Raw genomic sequence first — 20659 nt, forward strand, 5'->3', positions numbered from 1 at the left:
GAAGGGAATGGGCCCCAGGGAGAAAGACGACCAGTAGTCCAAGAAGAGGAGCTCCAGAGGGGGACTGTGGGAAGGAACTCTGGAGAATAATGAGGAGAAAATGGAATATTAGAGAATGAGGAAGAGAAGGCATATGGAATGCTTTGGGATCAAACAATCTTTTCCTTTCTGCTTCTAATGTGCACAAAATCAGAACGGCAACATGGGAGAGTAGTTAAAACAGCGTCCTGGCTCCCTGCTGCCAGGGCGGACTCCTGTTCCCACACCTGCCACCTGTGACACTGACAAGCTAAACTCTCTGCATGTCAATTTTCTCATCTGTAAAATGGGTTTACTACTTTTTATCCTATGACATTATTATAAGGATTAAATGAGTGAGTATTTGCTAAGCACTTCCAACATTCTTGACAGAGTACAGAATATAGGATATCTTGAAATACTTCAAATAGAGCCCTGCTGACACAAAGCGCTGCTACAGCTTTAATGCAGCCATAGATTAAAGAAGAGCTGGGCAGGCAAAGGCTACAATGATCTAACCCTTTGATTAATGGTTTTCCTTCCCCACTAGCTCTATGAGGGCAAGGATATGTCTTTTTCTTTGTTCACTTCAGTTCCTGACAGTAGAGAAGCTCAATAGTATTGGTTGACTAAATCAGTGGAAGCAATTGAAGCAATGTAAGTGGGGTTGGGGTCTGGAGGGAGGTGGAATACAATCAAGTTTATTCAGGCAACAGTGTATGGGAGGGTTCTCAGCTCAGAGTAGATGGGAGGGATGAAAGGAGACGAGTTAGGATGTTATTACAATCCTACAAGTGAGAGATTATGACAGCTTGCTTTGGGGAGGGTGGCAACAGTTAGGAGAAGAACATGGACTTTGATAGATATTTAGGAATTAAAAATGACAGCACTTGGTAATGGCATGGCTAAAAGACAGTGAGAGGGAAGCATCAAATATGATTCCTAGGAGTCTGAGCAACCTGATGGATGAGATGTCAATTTTAACACAGAAAATCTTGGAAGAAGTCCAATGTGGAGATATGTGGGGTTTTTTGTTTGCTTGTTCATTTTGCAGGGGGGAGGGGAAGAGGACCTAGAGCAGTTTGCTTGCGTTTACTTGTGAACTTACTGGAGTACTTTGAGAGTCAGATTTCATACCACGCAGACAATAGCTTTTGAGCCCCAGCATGATAAGACTGAAAATTCCTTGTAGTGTGACTATTGTTTTTAAACTCCTGATGACTTGCAAAACTTCCAAGAGTCTTAGAAAACAATGCATACATCTGTAGCTCCAGGTGCCAACAATTATTGTCTCAGCTATTTTTTGCATGGAAATTGGTAATTAGAAATATATTAATCTTGCAGCTACTTATTTGAGTGGCTCACGGTCAAGGGCTGTTTTCCCGACTCATTTCCCAATTTAAGACCAGGGATATTCAATAATTAAGAAGGTTCTGATGCTTCTATTTCCTCGTTGTTTTGGCAATAATAATAATAATGATATGAAACTAGTAGTATCTACTTCTGAAAAAAATAAGCTAAGAAGGCCAAAAATTGCATCCACTGAAACTTCCCCTAACCCATCAAGAGTATCCTATCCCTTAAAAGTATTCCATGCAAATGGTAACCTGAAGAAATCAGGAGTAGCTATACTTCTACCAGACAAAATATATTTTAAGTTAACAACTTTCTATAAAGACAAAGAAAGGCATTCCATAGTGACAAAAGAGTTAATTCAAAAGGAAGATATAATAATTACAAATATACACATAACCAATATCAGAGCACCTAAATATATACAGCAAATATTGATGGATATGAAGAGAAATGAACAGAATACAATAATAGGAGACATCAATACCCCATTTTCAATAATGGAAAGAACATCCAGAGATAAAATCAATAAAAACCCAGCTAACTTGAACAACACCATAGAAGAAATGAACTTGACATATTGAGAACTTTCCACCCAATGGCAGAATACACATTCTTCTCAAGAGCACAGGGAACATTCCCCAGGATAGATTACATGTTAGGTCACCAAAAAAAGTGTTAAAAATTTTAAGATTGAAATTATTCCAAGTATCTTTTCAGACCACAATGGAATAAAACTAGAAATTATCAGTGAGAAAATGGGAAATTTTACAGCTACATGAAAACTAAACAACACACTCTTAAGTAACCATTGGGTCAAGCAGAAAATCGAAAACAACTTTAAAAATATCTTAAAACAAATGAAAAGGAAAAATACAACATACCAAAATTTATGGATTGCACAAGAGCAGTACAAAGAGTTAAGTTTATAGCAATAACTGCCCTATGTTAAAAAAAGAAAGATCTCAAATAAAGAATCTAATTTTATACTTCAAGGAACCAAAAAAAAAAAAAAAAGATAAAGCCAAAGTTAGCAGAAGAAAGGAAATAATAAAGATTTAAATAATAAATAAATCAGCAAGAGTCATTATAGAAAAAAAATTCAATAAATCTGAGTTGGTTTTTAAATATATTTTATTTTCTTTAAATTCAAACATTTATTTTTGTTAAATTTATTAATAAACTTTATTAAATTTATCACATTGTGTGTTCACCACCCAGAGAGAGTTGGTTTCATTAAAAAAATAAAATGAGAAACTCTTAGCTAGACGAACAGAAAAAAGAGAGAAGGCCTGAATAAAATCGTAAATGAAAGAAAAGCAGTACAATGTATGTCTCAAAAAAAAAAAAGAAAGAAAGAAAGAAAGAAAGAGAAGATCATAAGGGAATTTATGAACAATTATATGTCAACAAATTGTATAACCTAGAAGAAATGGATAAATTCCTAGAAATATAGATCCACTAAAACTAATCAAGAACTGTAAAGCCTGAACAGACCAATAACAAATAAAGAGATTAAATCAGTAATCAAAAACCTCCCAACAAAGAAAAGCTGAGGACCAGATGTTTTTATAGGTAAATTCTACAAACATTCAAAGAAGAATTAATACCAATCTTTCTTAAATTATTTTTAAGAAAAGACAAAGCACTTACAAACTCATTTTACAAGGCAATATCACCCTGATACCCAAGCCAAAGATGCTACAAGAAAATAAACTACAGGCCAATTTCTCTGACGAACATAGATCTGAAAATTCTCAATAAAATATTAGCAAATCAGATTCAACAGCCCATCAAAAAGATTGTATACCATCACTAAGTGGGATTTATTTCTGGAATACAAGATTGGCTTAACATACACAAATCAATAAATGTGAAACACTACATTAACCTACCCATAATAAAAAATAAAAAACACATGATTCTCTCAATAGATGTAGAAAAAGCATCTGACAAAGTTCAACATTCATTCATGATAAAAATTCTTAGCAAAATTAGTATAGAAGGAGCTTACCTTAACACAATAAGGACCATTTCTAAAAAGCCCACAACTAATGTAATCAATGAGGAAAAAAATGAAAGCTTTTGCTCTAAGATCCAGCAAAAGGCTAGGTTGCCCACTTTTGACACTTCCATTCAACACAGTACTGGATATCCTAGCCAGAGTACTTGAACAAGAAAAAACAAAAACAAAAGACATCCAAATAAGAAAGAAAGAGAGAGAGAGAGAGAGAGAGAGAGAGAGAGGGAGTAAAAGTATCTCTGTTTGCAGATGACATGATCCTATATGTAGAAAACCCTAAAGACTCCATAGAAAATACTGTTAGAACTAACCAACAAATTCAGTAAAGTTACAGGATACAAAATCAGCATTCAGAAATCAGTAATATTTCTTTACGCCAACAATGACCTACCCAAAAAAGAAATCAAGAAAACAATCCCATTTACAACAGCATCAAAAAGAATAAAATACTTAGGAATAAATGTAATCAAGGAGATGAGAGATCAGTATGCTGAAAGCTATAAAATACTGATGAACGAAATTGAAGAAGAAATAACTAATCTTCAGTAAGCATGCCAAGAATACACAGTGGACGAGGATGAACTCTTCAATAAACCCTGCTGGGGAAACTGGATATCCAAAAGCAAAAGAATGAAATCGGACCCTTCCTTATCTTATACCATACACAAAAATGAACTCAAAATAGATTAAATATTTAAACATAAGACCTGATACCATAAACTCTTAGAAAAAACCATAGGGAAAAAGATCCTTGACATGAGTCTTGGCACTAATTTTTGGGATATGACACCAGGCAACAAGCACAGGCAACAAAAGCAAAAATAAACAAGTAGGACTACATCAAACAAAAGAGCTTCTGCACAGCAAAGGAAATGATCAACAGAAGGAAGAAACAAGCTTATGTATGGATTGAGAGAAAATACTTGTAAACCTTATATATTATAAAGGGTTAATATCTAAAACATATAAGGAACTCATACAACTCAATAGCAAAAAATAAACAACTAACCCAATTTCCAAAATGGGCAAAGGACGTGAATACATATTTCTCCAAAGAGGACATACAGATAGCCAATAGACATATGAAAACATGCTCAACATCACTGATCATCAGAGAAATGCAAATTAAAACCACAATGAGATACCACCTCACCCCTGTCAGAATGGCTATCATCAATGAATCAACAAACAACAAGTGTTGGTGAGGATGTGGAGAAACTCTTAGCTAGACTATCATGCACTGTTAGTGGGATTGCAAGTTGGTGCAGCCACTATAGAAAATAGTATGGAGGTTCCTTAAAAAATTAAAAATAGAACTAAATTCCACCCCTGGGTATTTATCCAAAGAAAAGACCATATATATGGTCTTATACATATATGGTCTTATATATATATATATGGCCTTGAAATTATATATAGATATAATTTCATGGGATATAAAGTACAGCACAGGGAATATAGTCCATGGTATTGTAATAACTATGTGTGGTGTCAGATTGGGTAGTAGACTTGTTAGGGTTATCACTTGGTGAGGGGTGTAAATGTCTAATCATTATGTTGTTTTTGTACAGCTAAAACTGATTAAAAAAAAGAAAGAAAGAAAAAAGAAAAGGCATTACTGAGATAGTGACTGTGAACACCAGCCTCGCTCCACGGATGAGTGTTGTCCCACTGTTATTATCACTGCGGCCTTGGTACTTGGAAGGAAACATTTTAATAGCTTTCTTCATGTTAAGTTTTCTTCCCTAATCTAAGTGGCCTTACTGCTTATTGAAAGTATTTATGCATAATATGCTGGCATGGTGTAAAAGAATCTCATTACCCTTTTGCAATAAAAACCTTAGTCAGTGACAAATAATTTTTCCCCTACCATTTAAATAACATAGAAAAAAATGGCTGGTTCCTGCTCTAATGTATGCTTGGGGAGCTGGCAACCAAAATACGACTTCAGATACTGACTAAAGACAGTGTGCCAGTGATATTGCACATAGATGTCTTGTCATAAATTCTCTGTTCAGAGGCTGGGGTCGTGACCCAGTGGTCCCTTATCCCTCCATGCTGGTGACCTTTTGCTGCTAGACATCTACAAACAGTTCAGAGAGCTGGGATTAAACACCATCCTTGAACTTGTCGTCTGTGAATCTACATGAGAGGGGCCCTTTTTAACTTTCAGGAGAGGGAAGCATAGGCAGGGCAGATGTCTGGGTACCAAACAGTTGTCACGAAATTTGTCTTTTGTTGCCCTATTATAGATCAATAAGAAGGGTGGTGAGTTAAAAGGAAAACTTATTCAAGGAACCAGGGCTTTTGAGCACATGATAACTTGTGAACTTTATACATATTCTCCTGATATTTCTAGCTAGTCACTTTTCTAGGAACAGAAAGAGCCCAAATGCCATAGTTTTATGCTCAAAAGGAAGTAGGTTCTTTAACTCAATGTTCAAGCTTGATAACAAACTTTATAGGTTGCATATATAATATTTCATATACCTAATTTTAATTTAGTTGAAATGAAAGAAAAACTGTAAAACTCAGGCTTTGTTATTATTTAATGAAAATCTTAAGAAAAATGATCTTGACCCCAAATGTTTTGATAACACAGCAATGAGGCAGCCATGCCTTTTTCTCATACAGGTTAAGGGAGGCTGGAGGGATATCCCCAAAGCGAACTGTGTGCAGAAGCTCAGCATCAACCTGAAAGAGAAGGCTGGCCCCACTCACAGCTTCAAGATGTGGAGCTCCATACACGGTAAAGCAAAAAGCTATGTTACATCTACCTAGCATCAAAACACCAATTAATTCAGACAAAACATTGAACATAAAAGTCAAGTGGATTGTTTCATGCCTTACAGACAAAATAACTAGCTCACTGAATTTTTCATATTAGCTAGTGGCAGGTACCATGTCCTATGCTTGGATCCTCAATAGATTTACTGATTATCATGATGTCACCTAGTGTATGAGGACATTCTTTTATCTCCTTTAGAATCTCCCCCCAATGATAAGGGCTTTTCTGACATTCAGTACTTGACAGATTGTTTCCCAGTTCCAAATTCAGGACACAACACACCCCTTTTTGAATCCCACTGTGCATCCAAATGGCCCCTTCAGTGTATGTGCATCTCTTTTCTACTAAAAATTTAATTAATCCAGACGCTGAGAGTATTTTGGCTAATTTAATGCCCTGATTAATTCTGGACTAACCAGAGAATTCCCTTTATTTCAATTTATGTTGTTAAAAGCATTGCTAAGCTATGTTACTTCACTTAAATACCAAGAATTATAGAAGCTCTGCAATGGAAATAATCTTTCTTTTTTGGTATCCTGGAAAGAGAAAAATTCCAGTTCAGGCTTCACAGTGTAACACCTTTTCTGAAGTCCTATTTTTGAGTAGGGGTGCTGTCCAGTGCTGCAAATTTGAAAGCCATCACCCAAGGCTTTATTCAATTTTAAATGTAAACCTGAAGTTCATTAATTCAATCTACCCACCCCTATCCTAGCATTATACTCTGGCAACTTTTTTTGTTCCTGTCTCTTCTGGATCGATTTATGCAGTGAACTGACTGAAATAATGTCTATAAGGAAAAATCAAGTCAGACAAATTTGGCCTTTTGAGTTTTCTTGCCTCTGTATCCTGTCCATAAACTTAGGCTTAGATTTATCAGACTATGTACAAGTGAGAGAGTAAAGTTTACTGAAGTTCATGTGGAGAAAGACTATCTTAACTATTGATATTTTAAGTGAAAAACAAATAACTGGGAGAAGACAATTAGTCTAAAAGATAGGAGAGTTAATTTCTTGTCCCAGATACTCATTGGGTTTGGGGTTTGGGACAAGTTATATAACCTTGATCTCTAAGTTTCCTGATGTATAAAAAGGAAGGAGTTTATGATTATCTTTAAGATTCTTTCTTGCTCAATGCAAAATAACATTGAAATAGAAATTTAAAAGTGCTAGAACCTAGGTTTTCAATTTGTAACCTTTGGCACAAACCTCTGCCACAGTTTCCTTACCTATATACTTTTTCAGGTTGTTGTGAGGACAGGACTTAATAATGTGTATGAAAGTTCTTAGAAAAGCACAAAGTATTAAATAAATGGAAGGCGTTATCGTAAAAAAAAAAGATTCTTTCTTGCTCAACCCTTTGTCAAACCCATGAACTTCTTCAGCAGCATTCAGTCAAATGGGAAAATATTGATTGCTGATTAAGACAAATTTCCAGGAATGATTTCAATCATTTTAAGCAGCATTTTATCTGACACACAGAACATGTTATTGACTTTTACTCCTCTCTTAGGGTCTTACATCAACCAGTGGCATCTTGCCAACTAACCTTTATGGGGAATAACTCCACAAATCTTAGTGATCAAAGAGATAATTTTTCTATGAAGTAAAAGTTGGATCACTTTATCCTTCATGTTGTGAAAGATCCTATAAATTTTGGGGGAAAAAAGCATAATTGCATTTTAGAGGAGCCTACTTGGCTTATTCGACTTGGTGCTGAACTGAGAATCTGAAATCTTTTATACTCCTATCTACCATCATATTTTGGAAAATCCATAGACAAATGAAAGCTCCATTTTTAAGCTAATGAAGAACAAAGACAACTAGATATTATTCTGGACAAAGAAATGAAGTTAATACTCTTCAGTCTGATCTAAAAACTTCAAAAAATCATGTCAGAAGAAAATAAAAAATAGCATTATTATGTACTTGGTGCATATAATGATTCATTGCTATGACTATCACATTCCTTGGAAAAAATAATTTTTAGAATTACTTTCATCTTCTACATTCTTGGATCTGAATATAATTTCATGATTTGTTATTAGTTAACTGCAATAATAAAGACACCAAGGGAATATCTATGTGATATAGAGTATAATGTGAGTAAATACTCAAAAGCTCAGGTCTTTGCAATCATCATGATTTTTCTGGTTAGTATCTAGTGCCTTTTTGTTTCAATATCCAGATTTAATGGTGTTTTGTTTGGGGTGTGGTTATGTTTACAATGTCACACAATAATTTGTTGGCCAGAATTCAGCATCATACTCTCCCTAAGTGTTTAATATTTTTTTCAAAGAAGACTTCTAAAAATAAAATCTCACTCCAATCTTCAGAGAGAGAGAGACAGAGAGAGAGAGAGAGAGATGCACACAAGATTAATCACTCTTATCCACCCTTCCACGTCTGAGTAAATATGACATTTACCTCAACAAAAATATTACTGGACTATGATTTCAGGTCATCTGACCAGGCAGGGGCAAGGACAGAAAAAGCAGAAAATGTTTTTCCAGTGACTTTAATTTATATTCAGCTTTCTTCTTTAGAACACTACACATCCTCTCATTTTGTTATGCAGTTTGTTTAGTATATTTTAAAATGAAGAAGCTCAAATCTCCTTATTTCCATTAATAAATACTTCTTCATTTAGATGTCTGTCTGTTTCTTTCCTCATCCTCAACATGATCTTTTATATAAAAGTAGGTCACAGAAAATTGTTAATGTCAAGCCATTCAAGAGCTATTAAACCATCTTCCTGGGCTTATGAAGCAATCTCTGGCCATACCAGGAAGCAATTTCAGGTAGGCCACAATAGGGCTTCTAGTATATTTCCCTAAGGAAATGTGTTTGTTAGAAGAAAATGGGTAATTTTAAATATTGCACTTTGTTTCAATGGCTTACAAATCCCAAATTTTTAGGCTCAAAAAACTAAACAAAAACAAAACTTTATTACATTACATGTTATCTGACTCACAGTTTCGCAAATGACTTTTTAAAAGCCCCTCAGAGGCCAGCCAAGTGGCTCAGTTGGTTAAGAGCTCCCTCAAGAGTGCGAGCTCTGAGCAACAGGGTTGCTAGTTCGATTTCTGGCCCAAGCTGAGCTGCCCTGAGCTGCCAACAGGTGGCAGGATGGCTCAGCTAAAAAAATAAATAAAATAAAAAATAATAGTAATAATAAATTAATAATAAATAAATAAATAAATAAAAGTCCTTCAGACTGAGAGCAAACACAATGAGCACTGAACTTGGAGTCAGAAAAATCTAGGTTTGATGCCTGATCTACCGCCAACAAGCTTGGGCAGATCATATACTCTCTATTGAATGCACTTTTCTCTCTGCAAAATATAGATTCAATCTAGAAGTTCTTTTAGGTCCTGTAAGATTCTATGACATTTCTCAGGTTTCTAATTCTGGTGTATCTAAAAGTACAGAAATATTATCCCACAGGTGTCCAGATCAAAAATAATAATATGAGCAAGCACGAAAAAAAAAAAAAAGATTCTATGACATTTCTCTAATTCTCACCAGTTCATTGAGTTTATAAACATTTACTGAATTCTGAGCTTGTGCCAGGTCCTGTCCCAGGGACTGGAGAAATGACAGATGACAAGGTAGAGCTCTGACCACCCAAGAGCCCATGGGGTCACCAGCAGAGGACACTCTGCGGTGTGGCTGCACCTGCCCAGCATTTTCATCACATCCAACTCCTATCACTCCCGTCACCTTCTTGCTACACACACATACCTCCATCCACACACAAGTATACCTACTCACTCAAGCAATCTCCCCACCACAAAGATAGCTATTAACCTAATTCAGTGAACCAATAACCACTATATTCTAATTCATGTGGGTAAAATGGATCTTTTTGAATGGCTGAATTCTTCAGTATGACCTGATGGTCAGGGATGTGAAGGGGAATCTGAAAACGCTCCATCGTGACTACAGAAAAGAAAGTAATTGTTAAACGACATGCAGCTGTATGTTAAAAAAGAAAGAGAACTCTGGGAGAATGTAACCATCTTGCATTAAAATATCCCCTCTATTAGTTTCTTTTTTCCCCTCGTTCTTTGATTATTAATTTCTCATATTGTCTGAAAAAAAAACTACCAGCTAGTTATTGCTTTGGTTTAAATGATCAACCCCTATTAAAAGGTAAATTTCATGGCATAGATTATACGCTATGTCTTTTTCAAGCATTAACTGCTTGGTGTAGTGTGAATGAACTTGTCTGGTATAAGTGGTGGGCCGTGGGTGGGTGCTGACCTTGGCAGAGGCTTTGGGAGGGGGCTGGACTTAGGACTAGAATAGGCTGAGGGCCGTGGAGGATGTGGTCAAGAGAGAACCAGAGATGGTATCTAGAGGCAAAGTCACAGACAAGACTCAAGAATTCACCCCTAATGAAACATTAATCCAGAAAGACTGGGCAGGCAGAGAAACAGAAATCATGGAACCAGGAAAAGGGCCAGTAACAATAAACCCAAACACAGAGCAAGCCGGTTCAGAATGGAGGGTGAGTGTGGCATTCAAGAAATTTCCTAAAACACTGGAATAAAAAGTCACGGGACATTTTTATAGAAAGCTCTATAAGAGGGACAAATCCGGAAAGAAATGTGGCACAGGGGAAATAAAACCGTGGACAGGAGGAGAATTGGCCCCAAATTTATGAGAATGTTTTGAAAATTAGTTAGAAAACATTTTAACAGCTTTGAGCTCATCTGAAGAAGATGAAAGAAAAAAATATATCAGCAAGGTCTTGCTTTTAGCCCAGCTAGTCTAGTGGCAAAATCATATTACCTCCCAGGAGAGGTGCAAGGAACACCAGTCATCTCCATTTCCTCTGATCTCATTTCTTACCAAGGATAGATCTCCACCTTCCACACAGGTCCCAGAGGCAACAGTCAGGATGCGGCATAAAGTTTAGAGATTAGAAGAGCAACTAAATTAGTAAAATGGTGTTTTCTTACAACGAGTTCATCCCCCACCATCTGAGAAGCAGCTGAGTCAAAACTTCCCCAGTGCTGGACCCTTGCTTTGTTCTTCTAGCTCCCAACTCCTTAAACGCTGGCACCACACACTCATCAGACGTTACTAGTGCTGTTTTTCCTGACCTCACCTCTAGAAACATGTTCCATGAGGTCAGGGATCTTTCTGGCTAATCTAATGAGTCCTCTCTGCCTATTCAAACCTGAGCATACGTTTTTAGTACGTATTTGTTGAATACGTTAATGAAATGATCAATTAATCACTCCTAACTCATTTTACAGATCAACCACCTAGATTTGAAAATATTTCTTTTCTTTGATCTGTAGTCAATAACCACCCAAATCTCTCCAAAGGTGACTTGTCCTGAAGTCCCTTTGCCTCCATTAGATACAAGCCCAGGGCAAAGGCATTTGTTTAACAAAAGCTCTTTGGGGCTAAAAAAAAACCCCATGCATCCACTTCTAGGGCCTTTCGGTGTGAACCAGAGGCTTTCTCTACTAGACGATAATTTCTTTCTTTCTTTTTTTTCCCCCTGGCTTTCATAAGCATACTTCTTCTTGAACCATTTTCTGTGCATGCCCCTTTGTATCTTTGAATGCAGTTTTATAGAGGTAGAAAAGATAAGGAAACAGAGGTCTGAAAAGATTATGAGAAAGCAGTTTTGCCTTGGATTTTAACTGCTCGGATAGAAATAGACACTTCAGATTACACTCCTCTCGGAAACTTGAGCTCATTAGCATTTCTTAAAGCCAAAGAGACCCCAAGGAAATGGTGAAACCCAGGGCTAGTAAAAACAAGTTACAGAGGAAACACAATGCAAGCACTTTGTTTTCTCTGAAAAATGTCCCTTGGGGAACAGACATAGGTATTTTCTAATATAACTTAGAAAGATTCCAATAAAAATGTTTTAAAATTGTTTTCAAGTTAGGAAGTGTCCATGGTTAAATTCTCAGCCATCCTGGAAAACCATCACCTCAGAATAATTGAATCCCCAGGAGTTTCAGTGAGCATGCCACCTAATTCCAATTTAGCCACACTAAAGAGAGAACCGTAAAAGAGCAGAAAACAGAGCCCTCATTCTGTAGAAACTGTGTAGCCCTAAGTGAGTGTGAACCAGAGTTCCCAGAGCTCTAGTTCTGAGCTCTTTGGGGCAGGTTCCCAGGCATTACAGAATAGGAGCAGGTGTTGGTGCCATTTAACCTGCAGTGCTGTAGACAAAGCAATAGTGAGTCCTCCAATGCTTCACTTTTCCCCCAGCAGAACCTATATCTGTTGCTTAAGCCCCCGAGTCTGTGGTATACTCTGTTATGGCAGCCCTAGCAGACTGATAATGCCCCCTAACCCTTCACTTGTAAAATTTTCCCCAGAAATTGTGTCCAAATGCCATCTTAGAGAATTTGAGGACAGGATGGAATAAACTTAGTGTTGACATGTGAGTGGATCTGACATGGAGGGATGTCAGTGTCCCATCCAGATCCCCTTGGGTCGCTTTTTGCTGTCCTTGTGGACCCCTCTCCTCTCTGCTTCTATGTGCTTTTGCTTTGAACAGCTCACGCCTTCAGTGGTATTTGGGGGACTGGCCTCAGGCAACTGGAGTGCACACAAATGGAGAACAGGAAATTTTCTTCACATCTTGTTATTTACCAGGTGGTTACTTAAGACTACAGGTGAACTCCCTGATCATGGAACAGAATGGGGAGGTCCTGGAACAGGGCCTTCCGTCCTACACACGGAAGAAATCCTTATACTGCTCATCCACCCAAATACGATAATAGTCCAAGGAGGGGAAATACAAATTGTCACTTCCTTTGAAAAGTATATGCCTGAAAAAGAAAATGTTTCACCAGAGAAAATTTGTATAGCAATACAACTCTGATTTCTACCAAAAGGACAATTACTCAAAGTATCCTTTTCTCAGAGCTTTAACTATCAAAGACATTGGGGTGAAGGTGGGTCTTTTCCTCAACTGATTTAAAAAAAATAGAAGGGAGATGTAGGTACCCCTTTGTGTCTGATGGAAATGGTAGTGCCTCTATGTCTCAGAGCAAAGGCCGTGAGTTTTGAAATTACTTCTTGGCGCCAAGAGCCTGTGTGTGATCTATGAATGCTGAGTTTGTTCTGAGGAAGGACTAGCCGTTATCTTCAATGTGGTCACTCCTCTTTAGTCACAGCCTTTCAGTTCCCTTATCTTGAAAATAAACCATTATGGCTATTTCTATTTTGGACGTAGGAGGAGGGAAGACGGCTTATCTGTTTATTTGAAGGTTTATATGCTGCGTGCTTCCTGAAGGACTTGAGGCCAGCTCACAGCTTTGACACGCAGCACAAGGGCACAATAGGACATTTAAACACAGAGCAAACAGGAGCCCACAGGAAGGGCAAGGAAAGAGTTGGTGCTAGTAGATGCCACACCACAGATGAACCAATGTGTACACTTGAGAAATTATTAACCATCTCGCTTTTGTAGACACTAAAGGGAAAAGAGATACATGTCATGGCTACCTGGCTTTAGTTTGGTAACATCATACGATACAGCTAGTAAATTTCTCTTCAGAAGCGCAGTTATTCTTGAAACAATAGAGCTCCCTCTGGAAACAATGCTTCTCTCCATCAAAGTTACCTGGATGCAGACGGTCCAAGATTCTCAGAATCATCGCAGTGAGAGCTGAGGATGGGATGACAGGGGCTGTACCTCCCCCCCTCCCCCCATTTCCTGACCTGGAAGAGCCTGGTCACCCAGGAAGAAAGGAAGAAAAACCCAGTCTCCACAATGTGGCCCCCAGGTCACTGGGAAGACACTGTTTCTGGGCATCAAAAAAGCCATGGCACAGCGACCAAGCTCACCAAAACCAAGAAAAGAAGAGAGAAGCTGGAGAGCTATGATAGAGAATAAACACCAAAACACAAGCTTAGGCTTTCTATAATTTCTCCAGCTCTGCTGACAAAGTTTCTGACAACCAAGTGCCTCATTGAAACTCACCTTCTCCACTCATTGATTTATTCTCGAAATCATTCAACACCTCTTGGAATGGCTGCCACAGGGATTCTCCTTTCTGTGTGGCAGTCCCTTCTCTGTCCTGGGACTCCAACGGCCTCTCTGTATTCCCTAGCCTGAGACAAATAAGGCTGGTCGACCATATTTCCTTTCCTGTGAATCTGAAACTTGAATGGAGAAACATAATTTTGGAAGTTGTAGTGATGGCAGCACTTTGGGGGAAAACAGGGCTATGAACTCTGACTCCTAAACACCCGGGCACTGCCACAGGACCATCCCTGCCCTGCTTTCCGCTCAATTATCTTTTTCTTGGATTCTGTGGGCTGCACCAGAGTCTTGAATTTTCCTCTCTCTTTTTCTTTAGTTGGCCAGGATTTATTTCTATTTCTTAATTTACAATACACATATGAATCTTTGCATCGCATTCTTCCAAATAGCAATAAGGAGGAAAAAAAAACTAGCCAGTGATTATGAGTAAGAAATACAATCATACACAACAAAGTTAGAAAGGACAGAACAGAAATGGAGGGTGGATGGTCATGGAATCCATCAGTGTCATGGCCCCAAATTGAAACAGGTGCTGTCACAGGTTGTTATCCAGAAGCCAGTATGACTAGACGGGTCTGGCAGGGCCCAGCTCACAATGAGCAAGTCCATGGTCAGGGTCAATACCTGTCTGTCTGTCTGTCCCTACCAGGGCCCAGCAGCACGCCAAGCATTGTTCTTCAAAAGGCACATCATTCTCTGTTGCAGATGGCAGAGCAACGCTCTAGAACTCCAAGGGCCTGCGTAGTTCTTCTGCCCCTGGAGCTGTCACAACCTCCACGCAGCATTTTATTTTTTCTGCCCTGATATATCTATGGGCCCATTATCAGGGCCACTTGGACCAGCGTCTGGATCTTCTCAGAGCTCTTTCCTGCCCAGGCTTCCATATTCAAAGCTGCCGGCACCTGGCTCACTCAGTGTGGTATGGATTTTGCTGTCTTTCAAATTAAAGAGGTCCACCAGGTATTACACTCATTTCTTCTTGGTAAGAGGTACAAGATTCAATTGTGTGACTTTTAGTTTAGAATTCAACATGCCGGTGACCCTTTGACAACTAAAACTATAATGGATGTGACCACTTCCTGGACCTGCAGAGGGCTTCTTTGCCACTCTCTGGAGTACATGCATCTCACTGCAATCTCTAGCATGTTAGCTCCCTTTGCTCGTCAGACTGATTTACACAGATTTTTTTGATAAGTTGATGTCCAGGCAATTGAGATCTCTTTAGATATCAGCGGAGGGCAAAAGAGTTAACATAGTCATGCTGCGAGCTGTAAATATGCATATTGTTGTCCATTCCATTAGACTTGAAACTGTTTCTGATCCTCTTTTATAATTGGGGTAGAACTGAGTGCATTGGCTGGATTAATAGTCACAGATGAAATACCCAAGGCTACATTACTCTGCTCTACAAAGATACCACATCTAGGATGACAGCTGGGATAAAGGTGACGACTTGGTTGAACTTACAGGATCCATCTTGTTTCTGCAGGGCCAGACTGATAAATTGAACAGAGATATGTGGGGGCCACCACCCCTGCCTCCTTTACATCCCTAAGGTTGGTACTAATCTCTTCCACCACCACCCCCAGGAGACCATATTGGTTTTGATTTACTTTCTTATCCAGGGACAGTAGTTTCAAAGGACTTCACTTGGCTTTTGCCACTAAGAAAGTATTTAGTACCCATCCCATAAGGCCTCAATCAACCTCGGGGGCGCTCCGGAGCCAGCGGTGCCCATCAGAATATTACCACGTTGGGCCAAAAAGTTCCTGTGTCATACAGGGCAGATGTGGCTGCCCTGAGGAGGAGTGACCTCAGGTAAGGCAGGTCATGCAGCTGAGCAGACCCTGAAACACCTGGAGGCTGTGTGTTATCCACACTCCCCACAGCTGAAAGGGGAGTCTGAGCAATGCAGTTATGCGACACCTTTCCTCTTGCTATTTTGTAGCAGCATACAAAACAATTTAAACATGACTACAAAGCCCAAAATAAATGAGCAAAGGAATGTTCATGTAAGAAATAACTTCATAGTGCTTTATATGTGCTCGCTAATTAATAAGTGGAAAACTAGTTTGGCTTTATCGTTTTCACTATCAGTTAATTATTCTTCACCCTTTCATGTTTCGGAACGGCTCTGAATCTTTTCTTATTATCGTTATTTAATTAGAAACTATGGCCTAGTTTCCATCCTTCAGCAAATGCTGGAGTGGTGTCGTGTCTGTGGAGTGCGTGGATGTGTAAGAGAATAAGGCAGCCTCTTATTCTAAAAATACATTGAAGCAGGAAAAATGGGCTGTACATTAATTTTTTCTTTTTCCAAAGGAGCTCAAAATGGCATCTCAGCTCATTAATTCTAGAAACATCCCTCTGACGACAGCTCCCAAGGAGCTTCCCTATGTTTCAGAATGAAAGGGAAGTAAGTGGATGCAAAAAAAGAGAACCCAAAACTTTAGGGAGAGCCATCTTGTTAGAAACAAAGTGTCTGCCAGTGAAGGAGCTAAAATCAGATCTTAATTCAAAGTCAGACTCAGGAAAGGGTTTCTCTCTTTTAGAGGCTGGTGGCAAAGGACACGAAAAAAGTATTTTTGGAAATAAGTTGCTATTAATCAAGAAAGGAGAATTTGTATATAGATGGGTATTCATTATGTTGTTATTTCTACTTTCCTGTATTTTTTCAAGCTTTTTGATGCAGAAAAGAAACTTTTTAGAGAAAGCTGGAAAAAAAGGAAAGAAAGAAAGAAAATTTATTTTCCTACACACCGATGTCTCTTCTTCTTAAAAGGAAAATAGTATTTTCAGAATCAATTTATAAAAATAACCATCCCAGTTTTGCTTCCTCTACTACCTTCCAAACTTAAAAACAAATGGGAAAAGTAATATCCCCCAAAACAGAGTAATAAACTTGAAGAAAACCTTGACCTGATCTTCTTGTTCTTTAGTAGTGCCTTCTTAATAAGACTAATAAATGATTGACAACAAAGCAGTGTGTGTGTGTGTGTGGGGGGGGGCGTTGTTGTGTGTTCGGGCAGTATGTGAAAGCCTGTATTGAATCTGTGGTGTGGTTTGGGCAAGTCATTCAATCTTTCCGTGCTTTACTTTTCTTATCTGCATTATGGAGGTAGGAAAATCTAGCTCCCAGAGTTTCTTAGAACTAACAGATACTTTCCATAGTATGCCTGACATAAGGTAACAGCCATTACTAAACCCTCCTGCACACCCATTTTCTTTACACATAAACTGGGTTAACAAAGAAGCTTGGTGTCCCTGGGAAGGCTGGCTCTCAGGCCATTTTCAGGTACAGCACATTACACACGAGCCCTTCTCTGCAAATGAGTCAGGATGGGTTTATTCCCATAAATCTTATGACCGGTCTTATGGTCTGTTAAACACAAAATTTCATCGAGGACATTTGAAGATCTAATTGGCTTTATTAAACTATTCATGAATTGGACAGCATCCCATGTACCGACTAGAAGGGCGCTTCCCAAGAGTAGTACCAAATGGAAGGTGTTTTAGACAGAAGCTGAGCAGGACAAGAAGGTTATTAGTAAAAAATCTTTTGGGGGAAGGGAGCAACAGGGGTTTTGTCATACAGATCACTTCACTAATACTAATCGGGAAATTTCAGATCAACTGTGTAAAGGTCACCTTCTTGGGAAAGGTTGAATACTATAATTAAGTTTGGTTTGCTGCCATGGGGGTAAATGACTCTAATTTGGGCCTGTTATTTGTTTTTTCTTTTCTTTTCTTTTTTAAACAGGTAACAACCAGGGTGTCTCTCCCCTTCAAGGGTAGAATTGGGGAAAGCAATACACACCATGACCTTACTCCTAATACGCCTCTAATTTGTTTGGCTCTGGACCTGTCTATTTTCTCTGATGTGATATTGCAGCTCTAATGAGGCTTCCAAGCCCTCCAGACTCCTGAGCTATTGCAGGTAAAACAAACAAACAAACAAGCAAGCAAACAAACAAACCTGGTGAGGCAGGGAGAGGAAACAGGCCCAGGGACTGTGGAAGAAGAGTGTATTCAGAGAGAATGAAAGGAAAAGAGAACAATGTACCAATGTGCTATAGGCCTCCTTCCCAGGTTTGACTCAGTATTGACAGGATTTGCCTTCTGACAGCCCTTTTCATATCCTGCAGGAGACAGGTTTGCCACGAGCAGAATTAGAAAGAGAGTAAGCCCAAATATCCAAAGGAAGGGTAAATGACAAATTTTATGTATGGCTGAGAGGCTCAGAAAGATAAAAGCTTTGTTAAATTTGCTGCCTCGTTAGACCCTCTTGGTTATGAATGGCCTGTACTCTCCATGGAAAGGAGAAAAGCAACTTGATCTAAAGCACACCCCCCTCAAATGGCTCTAGCGCCCCTCACTGCCTAGCAAGGTGGGCACAAGTGGCTCGAACTGGCAGCCAAACCCTTGTTGGGTACAACTCCAATCCTGTTGTTTCAGCCTCGTCTCCAATCAAGATCCTCTTCCTAAGACTAGGTTAGGGGCCAGTATTATTTACCTCTCAAACACCCTGTCGTTTTCTGTCATAGAAATTATACAATTCCTTGTGTATTTGTTTGAAGTGTATTTAATCAAAATGCCAATCTGGCAAATTTATTTTTATTTCTCACTCACTATACGTTTACATTTATTCTATGGGTGTCTTTTCCTTCTCCACCCCTGAATAAAAATTCAGACAGTTATAGTTTTTTTTCTTAATCCCTTCCCCTTTTTCACTGAGTCCCCCAACCCCTTCCCATCTGGCCACCATCAAGGGATGTATAGTTGGATGCTTCTCTTTCCCCTTCTTCTATCCCTCTTTCTCCACAGATTATCTCTGTCTCTAACTCTCCCAGGGCTGGAGCTTGAGGAGAGAGAAGAGATACACGGGGAAGAGAAAAGTTCTTCCTTGAATTGGTATTTTTTCGACTTCCTGAGTGCGTCTCCAGAGATCTCCATCTTCACCTAGAGCTTCTCAGTTGAGAACAAACACATCTCCTCTTGGCTGATTGGTTACTCCTTCCTTGAGCTCAGCTCTTCTCAAGTAGGGGCCAGGGATCTCTGGGAATTCTTGAGACCCTTTCAGGGAATCTGCAAGGTCAAAACCATTTCCATCATGATACTGGGATGTGATTTACCTTTTTATTTTCTTCCTCTCACAAGTGTCCAGTGGAGTTTTAAAGAGGCTATCTGAGGTATTCATCATTATCTGAAAAGTCTATTCACACACTCCTCATTTTCTGACTATATATTTGTGCGAGATTGAACACATCCCAAAAGATTAAATGCAGAAGAAGAATCCAGCAGTCTTCTATTAAGCCAGACATTGAAGAGATTGGCAAAATTCTGAAAGAACACCACTTTCTCTCTGAATTATCTTTTTTGGAAAATTAGTTATTTTCACTTTAAAATGTTATTGCTGCTATTTTTAAATGAATGAGTAAATTAACATTTTAATCTTTTTTCTGGTTTAATTTCTAATACAGTTGGAATTGATAGCTGTAACTCATACAAACAAATATGCTTCAAGGGCCACAACGATTTTTTTAAAGGTGTAAAGAGATGCTGAGACCAAAACAGTTGAGAACCACTTCTCAAGTCCTAAATATCCAGCACCTCCAGTTTTTCTTTTTCTGCTGAGATTGGGTACCCCCTCTAGGAAGCCCCCTTTAACAGAATATAAGATAACACCATGATGACCTGTTATATGGCAGTGTCAGGCCCACTGCCTCAACCAACTGGTAATGCAGGCCTCACTTATGAATTTATTCTTCCCTGCAGCCACAGAGAAGCCAGTCTGCCTCCGTTTCTTCCCCTTTACGCTTCTCAGTGTGAGTTGGACACAGGGCCACTCTCCCATCTCCAAACTTCCTCATAGGTGAGGGACAGTGACTTAATCAAACAGCTCTCCAAAAATTTTCTCCCTTTCTCCAACTCTCAATTTGTTCATATCCACAAGGTGGTGAGGGGCAGTGAGGGGTTTGAGAATAGTATAAATTCTCAACTCTAAAATTTTCCTCTTCTGAACCCTTGTAATACGTTGCTTATATTCCACTTATTGCTTTGAGGTTTGATTTGCCTACAGTTATTCATGGTCATATACACAAACCTTGACCAACTAGGATATAAACTGCTCTAGAGTGTGGTTTATCCATCTTTTAATCCCCAGCACTTAAAAGAGTTTAATTTTGTTATTTTATTTTATATTTCTTTTACATTTCTAACTCCTCTTTGTTATTTAGTATTTAATTTTTATTTATATCATTTTGTTTTCTTTGATGTTTCTTTTTTTTTTAAAGAGTTTTATTAAAAATATAGGGCCAGCTGAGTGGCTCAGTTGGTTAAGAGCTCGCTCAAGAGTGCTAGCTCTGTGCAACAGCTGTTCAATGCCCAGCCCAAGCTGAGCTGCCTCTGAGCAGCCAACAGGTGGCAGGATGGCTCAGCTAAAAAACTATATT

This window comes from Hipposideros armiger, unplaced genomic scaffold, assembly GCF_001890085.2.
Source record: "Hipposideros armiger isolate ML-2016 unplaced genomic scaffold, ASM189008v1 scaffold_113, whole genome shotgun sequence".
Taxonomy (NCBI): Eukaryota; Metazoa; Chordata; class Mammalia; order Chiroptera; family Hipposideridae; genus Hipposideros; species Hipposideros armiger.